We start from the raw sequence: 9,761 nt of genomic DNA, 5'->3' as shown, positions 1-9,761 counted from the left end.
GATGATGGGCTCGAGTATAGCAGGGATTGTGGGGCTGGTGCGGGATCGGGCAGTGTTTCGTTCTGCTGTGCATGGGGTCGCTATGAGTCGGAAACAACTCGACGGCACTTAACAACAACAACAACATAGTGGACAAAGAGAAAAGGAGCCAAAGAAGGTAGGGAAGAATATGGTGCCTTCAAACCAATTTCTACTTTGTTCAAAATTTTTCCTAGGGCTGGGTGAAATTAGATCCATTATACCAACATTTTTTGTACTTTATCTCTTTGTAACAGAGGTTATAGGTGCAACACACAGCCCACATCCAAAAACATACTCCTGCCACTATTCCAAAAATCATCTATGATACTGTGCTGTTTATAATCAACTCTTTTTGAAAACCAGATTAGTTCTCACTCCTCTACCCCAGTATTGACTCAATTCAGTTCAACAGAAAATTTCAGCTAAATGCTTACTATGGATAAGACTTCTCCTTTGCAGGAAAAGCAAAGGCGAATATAACATAGACACAAATGACAGGAATCCCAAGCAAAAAAAAAATTAAGAAAATAAAGAATAGTTATACTTGGTTTGAAAATTCAGGATAGACTTCCTGAAGCAGATGGTATTTCAATTAGATCTTAAAGGCAAATAACATTTTCAAATAACATCTGTTACAAGACATTCTTATGATTGAAAATAGAATATAAATTAATTGTAGAATAATACAGAAAAGCTCTGAGAAGGAATTTAATTCACCCATAATCTCATCAAGAAGCAGACAAGATTTTGATAAGTAGAAATGAGTAGAAAACGTTATCAAAGTGAAGGGAACAGTAGAAACAATAGCAGAGAGGAAACATGGGCAAATTCAAGTAGTACATGGACTTACATGTACTTGAACAAAAGTACAGCTAAGAAGTATAAAGGAGAAAAGGAAATGGAATTGGGCAGACACAATGAATGTCCAGGTGAGACAATGCACTTAACATGGGAGACAATACAGGAAGGCATTGGAGGTTTATTGTGGAGAATACCTGATTGGCTCAGTACTTCAGGAAGATGTTTCTGGCAATATCCTATAAGGTATATTGTATAATGGTGAGACCAGTCTTTTAAACCTTTTATAATAATACAAATGGGCTCATGAGAATGGAAATTTAAATTATGGGAAATACTTTGTGGAAAAATACAGAAAGATGTCATGATATGACTCTGGGGAGATAGGATAATGCTCTACATACTATGTCAACTATATAGCAAAATTAATCCTCTGAGCCACTATCCAAGTATATTTTCAAACTCAGATATGGATAAGAAAGGCACTGCACACTTGGATAACTATAACAAAAGTTCTTCACTAAAGTAGTCATACATCAGTATAGGCTAAAGTATGCTGCAATAACAACAACCCTCAAATCTCAGTGTCTTAACAGAGTAAAAATTACTCCCATCAAGGGTCCACTGGCCGGGGCCTCTGCTCCATGTCCCCTTACACAGCTAATCAGAGGCTCGTCTCACACATGCTTCCACACTCACCAAAGCTGGGGGAAAATGTGGTGATCATATACTAACTCTAAAAATTTCTACTTATATTTCATTGGTTAAAGTGAGTTCACATAATGTCAAACAAGGTCACGAAGAAGTACAATCCCTCATGTTACTGGGAAGATAGAGAAAACAGGATATTTATTAACAATCCTAATGCCATATTTTCTTCAGGACATTTACTTAATATAAAATGTTAAAGAGTTCAGCTTTATGTTCTCCAGCTAAAAGAAGATTAAAATTATTTAGAGTTAAAAATAAAAAACCATACGCACTGCCATCTAGTCAATTCCAACTCATAGTGACACTTTAGGACAGGGTAGTACTTCCCCACAAGGTTTTCAAGGCTATAAATTTTTACAGAAGAAAATTGCCTTATCTTTCTCCCACAGAACAGCTGATGGGTTTGAACTGTCAATCATTTGCTTAGCTTAGCCAAATGCAGTGCTTAAACACTACACTACTGGGGTTTCTTGTATTTAAAGGTGAGAACAATAAATATCAGACACAGCTTTCAGTATTCAGTTTGCAGTTGTCATTGTTGTTAGGTGCCATCGAGTCAGCTCTAACTCATAGCAACGCTTTGTACAACAGAATGAAACACTGCCCGATCCTGTGCCAGCCTTACAATACTTGCTATATCTGAGCCCATAGGTGCAGCCATCACATCAGTCCATCTCACTGAGGGTCTTCCCCTTTTACACCGACCCTTCACTATACCCAGCATGATATCCTTCTCCAGTGAATGATCTCTTCTGACAACATGACCAAAGTAGGTGAGACCAAGTCTGGTCACTCTCACTTCCAAGGAGCATTCCAGCTGCACTTCATCCAGGATAGAGACCTGTTAGTTCTTCTGACAATCCATGGTACTTTCAGTATTCTTTGCCAACATCACAACTCAAAAGCATCAACTCCTCTTCAGTCTTCCTTATTCATTGTCCAGGTTTCACATAGATATGAGGCAATCAAAAACACCATGGCTTGGGTTAGGTGCACCTTAGTCTTCAAAGTAACATCTTTGCTCTTTAGCACTTTGAAGAGGTCTTTTGCAGCAGATTTGCAATGTGTCATCTGATTTCTTGACCACTGCTTCCATTGGTGTTGTTTGTACAACCAAGCAATATGAAATCATTGACAATTTCAATCTTTTCTTCATTTATCATGATGCTACTAATTGGCCCAATAGTGAGGATTTTTATTTTCTTTATGTTGAGGTGTAATCCCTACTGCAGACTTTAGTAGTAGTAGTCTTTAATCTTCATCAGTAAGTCTTTCAAATCATCTTCACTTTCAGCAAGCAAGGTTGTGTCATATGCATATCACAGGTTGTTAATAACTCTTCTTCCAATCCTGATGCTGTGTTCTTCTTCATATAGCCCAGCTTCTCTGATTATTTGCTTAGCATACAGATTGAATAAATATGGTGGAAGGATACAACCCTGATGCACTCCCTTCCTGATTTTAAGCCATGCAGTATCTCCTTGTTCTATTTGAATGACAGCCTCCTGGTCCATGTATAGGTTCCTGATGAGCACAAGTAAGTGCTCTGGAATTCCAGTTCTTCTCAATGTTTGCCATATTTGTTATCACCCACACAATCAAATGCTTTTGCATAGTCAATAAACTTAAATAATCCAGTAAATCTTCCTGGTATTCTTTGCTTTTGGCCAAGATCCCTCTGTCATCAGCAATGATTTCCCTTGTTCCACATCCTCTTCTAAATCCAGCTTGTATTTCAGGAAGTTCCCTGTCAATATACTGCTGCAATCATTTTTCAATTATCTTCAGTAAGATTTACTTGCATGTAATATTAATGATATTGTTCAATAATTTTCACAATCTGTGGGATCACCTTTTTTTGGAATAGGTACAAATATGGATCTCTTCCAGTCAGCTGGCCAGGTAGTTGTCTTCCAAATTTCTTGGCAAAGACAAGTAAGTGCCTCCAGCACAGCATCTGTTTGTTGAAATATCTCAAGGGCTATTCTGTCAATTCCTGAAGCCATGTCTTTGCCAATTCCTTCAGTGCAGATTCATATGGAATACATAAGATTCAGATCAACAACTTATGTGGAAAGAGGCAATGGAGAAGCTCAATATCTTCAGCCAAAACAAGGCCAAGGGCTGACTGTGGAACAACCATCACCTGCTCATATGCAAGTTCAAGCTGAAGTTAAAGACAATTAAAATAAGTCCACAAGAGCCAAGATGTGACCTTGATTATATGCCTCCTGAATTTAGAGACCATTTAAAGAATAGATTTGATGCATTGAACACCAATGACTGAAAACCAGAGGAAAGGTGGGATCACATCAAGAACATCATCCATGAAGAAAACAAGAGGTCATTAAAAAGACAAGAAAGGAAGAAAAGATCAAAATGGATGTCAGAAGAGACTCTGAAAATTGCTCTTGAATGGAGAGTAGCTAAAGCAAATGGAAGAAATGACAAGATAAAAGAATTGAACAGAAGATTTCAAAGAGCAACTCAAGAAGACAAAGACAATTATTATAATGAAATGTGCAAAGACCTGGAGTTAGAAAACCAAAAGGGAAGAAAACGCTTAGCCTTTATCAAGCTGAAAGAACTAAGGAAAGATTTCAAGCCTCAAGTTGCAATACTGAAAGATTGTATGGGAAAAATACTGACTGCTGCAGGAAAAATCAAGAGAAGATGGAAGGAATACACAGAGTCACTGTACCTAAAGAATTGGTTGGTGTTCATCATTTCTAGATGTGGCATATGATAACCAATGGTACTTTTTGAAGTATAACACAAAAGATAGACAGGATAGTTTTTGTTAGTTTGATTGGTTGGTTGGTTTTTAATTTTTAAAAAATCACTTATGCACACAGGCTGGTTCAGAAATTGAGAAAGCGTTTAATATAATTTAGAAATATTTCCAATAAGAATGCTAGATTAAAATGAAGTTTTGATACTGGAGGAAAGTCAACAGGTCTTGATTGTCTTCCTTTGTGGAACACATCAAAAGTACAACCAGAATGTGAAAGGCACTTACAGTTCTACATTGACAGGCTTCCTAGTGCAGAAGCAAAAAGCTTAGGAGTCAGAAAACCTGCTCACTATGTAACCTCACTTATGTCACCTAACTTCTCTAATCCTGTTTTCTCATTGTACTCAACTTTTAAACTATGTATGGAACTTCTGCTATGTGCCAACTACCAGAGACACTCGTAAGTGACCCAAAATCGAATTAGATGCAGCATCTAAACAACTAAAATCAAAGACACCTTTTCTGCACATCCCAACTCTAAAAGGACATGATATTTTAACCAGAATCCAGACAGCTAGATTCCTATACTCATGAGTAAGGGGCAGCCAAAAACATCTACCAAGTGTTGCTGCACATAGTCGTAGACTATTGAACTGTGAAGAATTTTGCTAAGATCCACTACCACTGCCCTTGCAGCAATCATTTTACTTTTTCCAGGTGAAGAAAACTTGATAAAGAATGATTAATATGGTCTGAGAAATTAATTGCATATTGAAAATGAAAAAAATAATTGTATATTATCTTGCCTAATTTTAATCAACTTCTCTCTTCTATGAATGGAGATTTCCCTGTTGGTTGGTTGATTTTTTTTCCAGTTTGTGTGTTTTCAAATGATTTGTGATTTTTTAAAAATGTCTTCCTTCTTTTTTTTTTTTTTAGAATCCCTGGCAAGTTGACATACATATGGTGAACATATGGCCTTCCCCTAATTGATTTAATTCAAAAGCGGACCCAGGGGAAAGCTCTGAACATTAGTTATTGGAGAGTTTTGGGAAATGTTTATTTCAGAGTATAAGTGAGATACCATCAGAGCAGTGCAAATGAAACAGGCCCACCTTACCCATATGTGGAGAGAAGTATCCATGGCATAAATCGTTAAGATAATTTTATTTACTATTCTACTATTTATCATAATAAAAATTTAAGATAATTTTCACTTTGAATTGACAGAATAATATAAAATATTAAAATATATAAGCAGGAGAAGCAGATTATAATGCTTATCTCAAGATATTTAAATAAATAAATAAATAAATAAATAAACAAAAAGCTTACACCAACTTTCCAAGTGTCACTCCACAGGTGCAACTGTATTGTCTAATTAGCCAGCATCATCCATTTACAGATCAATTTGCCTACATTCCAGAAGGAGCCTATGTTTGCCTAATGCATCCTCCACCTGATAGAGATAATTCTGTTGTTAAACTACTGCGGAAGAGATGGGGCAATCAACTGCATTCCTTCCCTACAGACAGCTATAAATAAAGCCATGTGTCTATTGTCTGTTTGCTAAATGGCTCCTAGATGATAGTAGTCCAGCTGCAACAAAATCAAAAACAACTTGAATTCACACTCATTATTGTCCTTCCTGGTTTGGCTCTATTTATCTCAAAATATCCCTCTTTTACTTGTGATGACCTTGTTGATTTGGAACTTATTTGAGTCCTTTATATTGGGTCACAGAATTGAATTATAAAAATGTGACATCCAGCCACAGCCCTATCATTGTCTTTGTGTCTTTAATGACTTACTTTTTCCCAAAGACATACTGATATATCAGTCCTTCTGAGTGAGATATGGAAAATGTGAACAAACAAACCCTAAATCCAGTGCAATCGAGTCAATGCTGACTCATAGCAACCTGATAGGACAGAGTAGAACTGTCCCATAGAGTTTGAAGGCTGTTAATCTTTATGGAAGCAGACTTCCCCATCTTTTTCCCCTGGTGTGGCTGCGGGGTTCAAACTGCCTACCTTTTGGTTAGCAGCCAAATGCTTTAACCACTGCATCACTAGAGCTCCTAATATGAACAAAGCATGGGACAAAAGCTGATTGAGTTAAAACATTCCTGGGTTAATTAATCCCTATACACCTAAATCCTCCTTACCTGCCTCTTTCTTATTCCCCACCAATAATCATTTTGAATGTGTGTATTAAAAATGCTATATATTCCAAAATGAAGTACATACGTTCTTTGTTATCACCTTAGCCCTTCTTTATCCTGAAACATGTTGCTGATAGATGTCTGTTAAATGAATGAATGGGTGGACAATCCCCATGGCATAAATATTCACATAAATAGCCATCTTTAAGTAGTGTTAGTTACAACAGTAGTAATAATAATAACATGTTTTTGTTATGTGCCCTTGAGTCAGACCTGACTCACAGTGACCCCTCCTTGGGTTTCTGAGGCAGTATCACTAAGGAAGTAGATTGCCCAACCTTCCTTGCAAGGAGTGGCTAGTGGGTTTGAACCGCCAGTTTTCTGGTTAGCGGTCAAGTGCCTTAGGCACTACACTACCAGAGCTTCTAAATAATAAGTGGCCTCCTAAACAATAATCGGTGACCACATGGCTGTTTCAACAAGATTTCATTGGAAGGCTCAACATGGATTTTTACAAAGGAGTATGGTTTCATTTACAACCTCCCACTTCTTCTAGGAGTTCGTTCCATCATATTAAATTGCTATGGAAAATAATTAATGATCTTGTACTCATAGACTGTAAAATAGAAGGGACAACGGTTGAGGACTTTGGCTCTAGGAATGGATTGCAGTCAAGAGCAGAGTGTGACAGGAGTCCAAAAGTTTTTGAGTGCCTTTGCTCCCCTAATTTGCTGAGAAATCCTCAGAAAAAAAATATTATAGCCATCATTACCAATATTTTGGTCATCCTTACATCCCTTGCAGTGGAGTGTAATATCATTGCTTCAGTTCCACAGAAAACTTAGTAATTTTCCATTAGGAATTCATCCTAAGGAAGAAGCCTTTACAATCTGTTCACTGTAGATTGACTTCGAGAACAATAGTACATTCTGATGTCTCATAAAGCAGCACAACATAGGGTCATAGAAAATAACACTCTAGCTAATGGTCATGAATCAAAAATTCTCTTCCTAGAGCTCACGTGGCAATAGTACCAAGATAAAAAGGAGACCTGATAGATGTCTCTCTTATATATAATGACATTACACATTATTTTATTCAGTGGAACCCAAAGATGGAGAATCAATCCAAAATAGTATTTCACAGCCAAATATTAATTAATGTATTTATTGTAGCATTACAAATCCCTCTAATGCCATCCCTGGTATCAGCTGGTACTTGAGCTGCCATAGTTGCTACAATTAAAGGCATAATTTGAACACAAATTGTACCCTTACATTTTCTGTGTTGTCACAGCCAAAGTAACTCCTTAACTTTATAACAGAAGCCTTGCAAACTCACAATAGAGAGCTCTTCTGAATCTTCAGCCTTCTTTGGGAATAGATGCAAAATTGGAATTCATTATCTTTTTAAAAGTCTAGTCACAGAATTCTCTCTACAGACATTCCAGTTTTCTCCCACGCACATCTCTTTAACCACAAAGGTGGGGTGGTTGTCCCTTTCAGAGTTTTCCAGACAGAGCATTTTCAAAATTCTTTTTCATAGGACACATCAGTTCATTCAGGCTTATCAAACCATAGGTCTTCATTTGAAGTTTGAAAACATGACCACATGACACTATGTAACCATTAAACAGCATGTACTGAATATAGTGCCATATCTACCAGTGCCTGTGGTATTATTGCACAGTATTTTGAAGAAAGCTGAGATTTGCAATCCTATAGAGCAAGAATGATCAGACTATAAGTAATTCACACCACAGATGTTAGCAGTACTGTTTCAAATATTCCCCTTACCAAGGAAAGACAATTCAGGTAAATATTGCTCAGTGAACAATTTTGTTCTTCCTTCCCCATAAAGATCAAAGATCCACAGTTCACCTGTACAAGTTGCAGGTTGAAGCCAGATCTGTGATCCTGAAGAATATCTCTGCTGTCACAGAATAACCTATGCATCCAAAAACGTGTCCTATGTCTAAAGGAGTTGAGCGTCTGAAATTGTCTCTAATGAACACAATACATAGGACATGCAGCTGGCTCATATATCACTCGTGGTGTCATACAACTGCTCTCAGGAGGGTTCTGATTTTCTGACCACAGGACACCTGTCATGCTTATCACACAGTGGGAAAAAGCACAAAGCAGAAAGGTCAATGACTAGGTTCTTTGCCTGACTTGGCCACCAGAAATGTGTGAGCATGTTGTTGTTGTTATTATGTGTCATCGAGTTGGACCCGATTCATAGCGATTTGTGAGCATAGTCAAGTTCCATTGTTTTCTATGTATCCTTCCTCACTTATAAGGAAAGGGATTTGATCACATAAACTACAAGGTTCTTACCCAGTTCAAAATTCCTGTAGTTATATGATTTTATAACCAAATAGGTAACTTACTTTAATTCACTCTGAGAGGTTCTTTGGAATTCTCATTATTTATTAGATATCTCAGACAATTATCTTTGGTTATTTTTTAATTAGAAAATTGAACACATCTGCACTCCAAGAAGTCTATAATACATTATGAATGTCATAATTATTATACATCTTTTTAAATGCACAAACTTTCCACTGGACAATATATGGGAGCTTCACATTCAAGCATGGACATTAATTTTGCAAATTTGGTTCAGCACCTTTATAATAGTTATAAGCTGCGCAAAAGGATCAGTGGGACTTATTTTGTGGTAATGAAGAAGTAGAGAATGGTAGAAAATGCCTATTTTGTTTCCTTGAAGGAGCATTTTTTTGAGGGAATTTTTCATCTGAGTGAGGGGGATTCATTATGCAACCAGGACAAGTGGTAAGGTGTAGAAAGATGGATTCAAGAGTGTCAAAGAGAATTTCCTGCAGCCTTTCAGAACCATCTCAGGTCAAGGTTAATAGGCTGCCTCAATAAAATTCAATCTCTCCTAATGGAAAAACCAGAACAAAAATAATGCAAATGCAAATGCATTGTGAAGACTGTAACCAATGTCACTGAAAAATTCGTACAGACATTGTTGAATGGGAACCTAAACTGCTACGTAAAACAATACCAAAAGCACAATAAAATATTGTTAAAAAAAATATCACTCCGGGGTCAAGCTGACCTCTGTCTAACAAGCAGCTCGGGTTTAAAACCTATCACTCAAAAAGAAGAGTGGTATCTACTGAAGCACTGAGCATACATACTGTGACATTCTTGAATCGTAGTAAAAATAACAATGTAAGAACTAATATTTGCATGACAATTTACACTTAACAAAGCAATTTCCTCCTCACAATTCAAACTTCACCTCATAAAACTCAGAAGACATTTACAGAGAGCAGGTGTTTGGTTTTGCTTTGCATTGCTG

This window comes from Orycteropus afer, unplaced genomic scaffold (genome assembly GCF_000298275.1).
Source record: "Orycteropus afer afer isolate SDZICR_OR568_19922 unplaced genomic scaffold, OryAfe1.0 scaffold00081, whole genome shotgun sequence".
Taxonomy (NCBI): Eukaryota; Metazoa; Chordata; class Mammalia; order Tubulidentata; family Orycteropodidae; genus Orycteropus; species Orycteropus afer.
The sequence above is the reverse complement of the archived record's forward strand: the minus strand, read 5'-3'. Positions refer to the sequence as shown.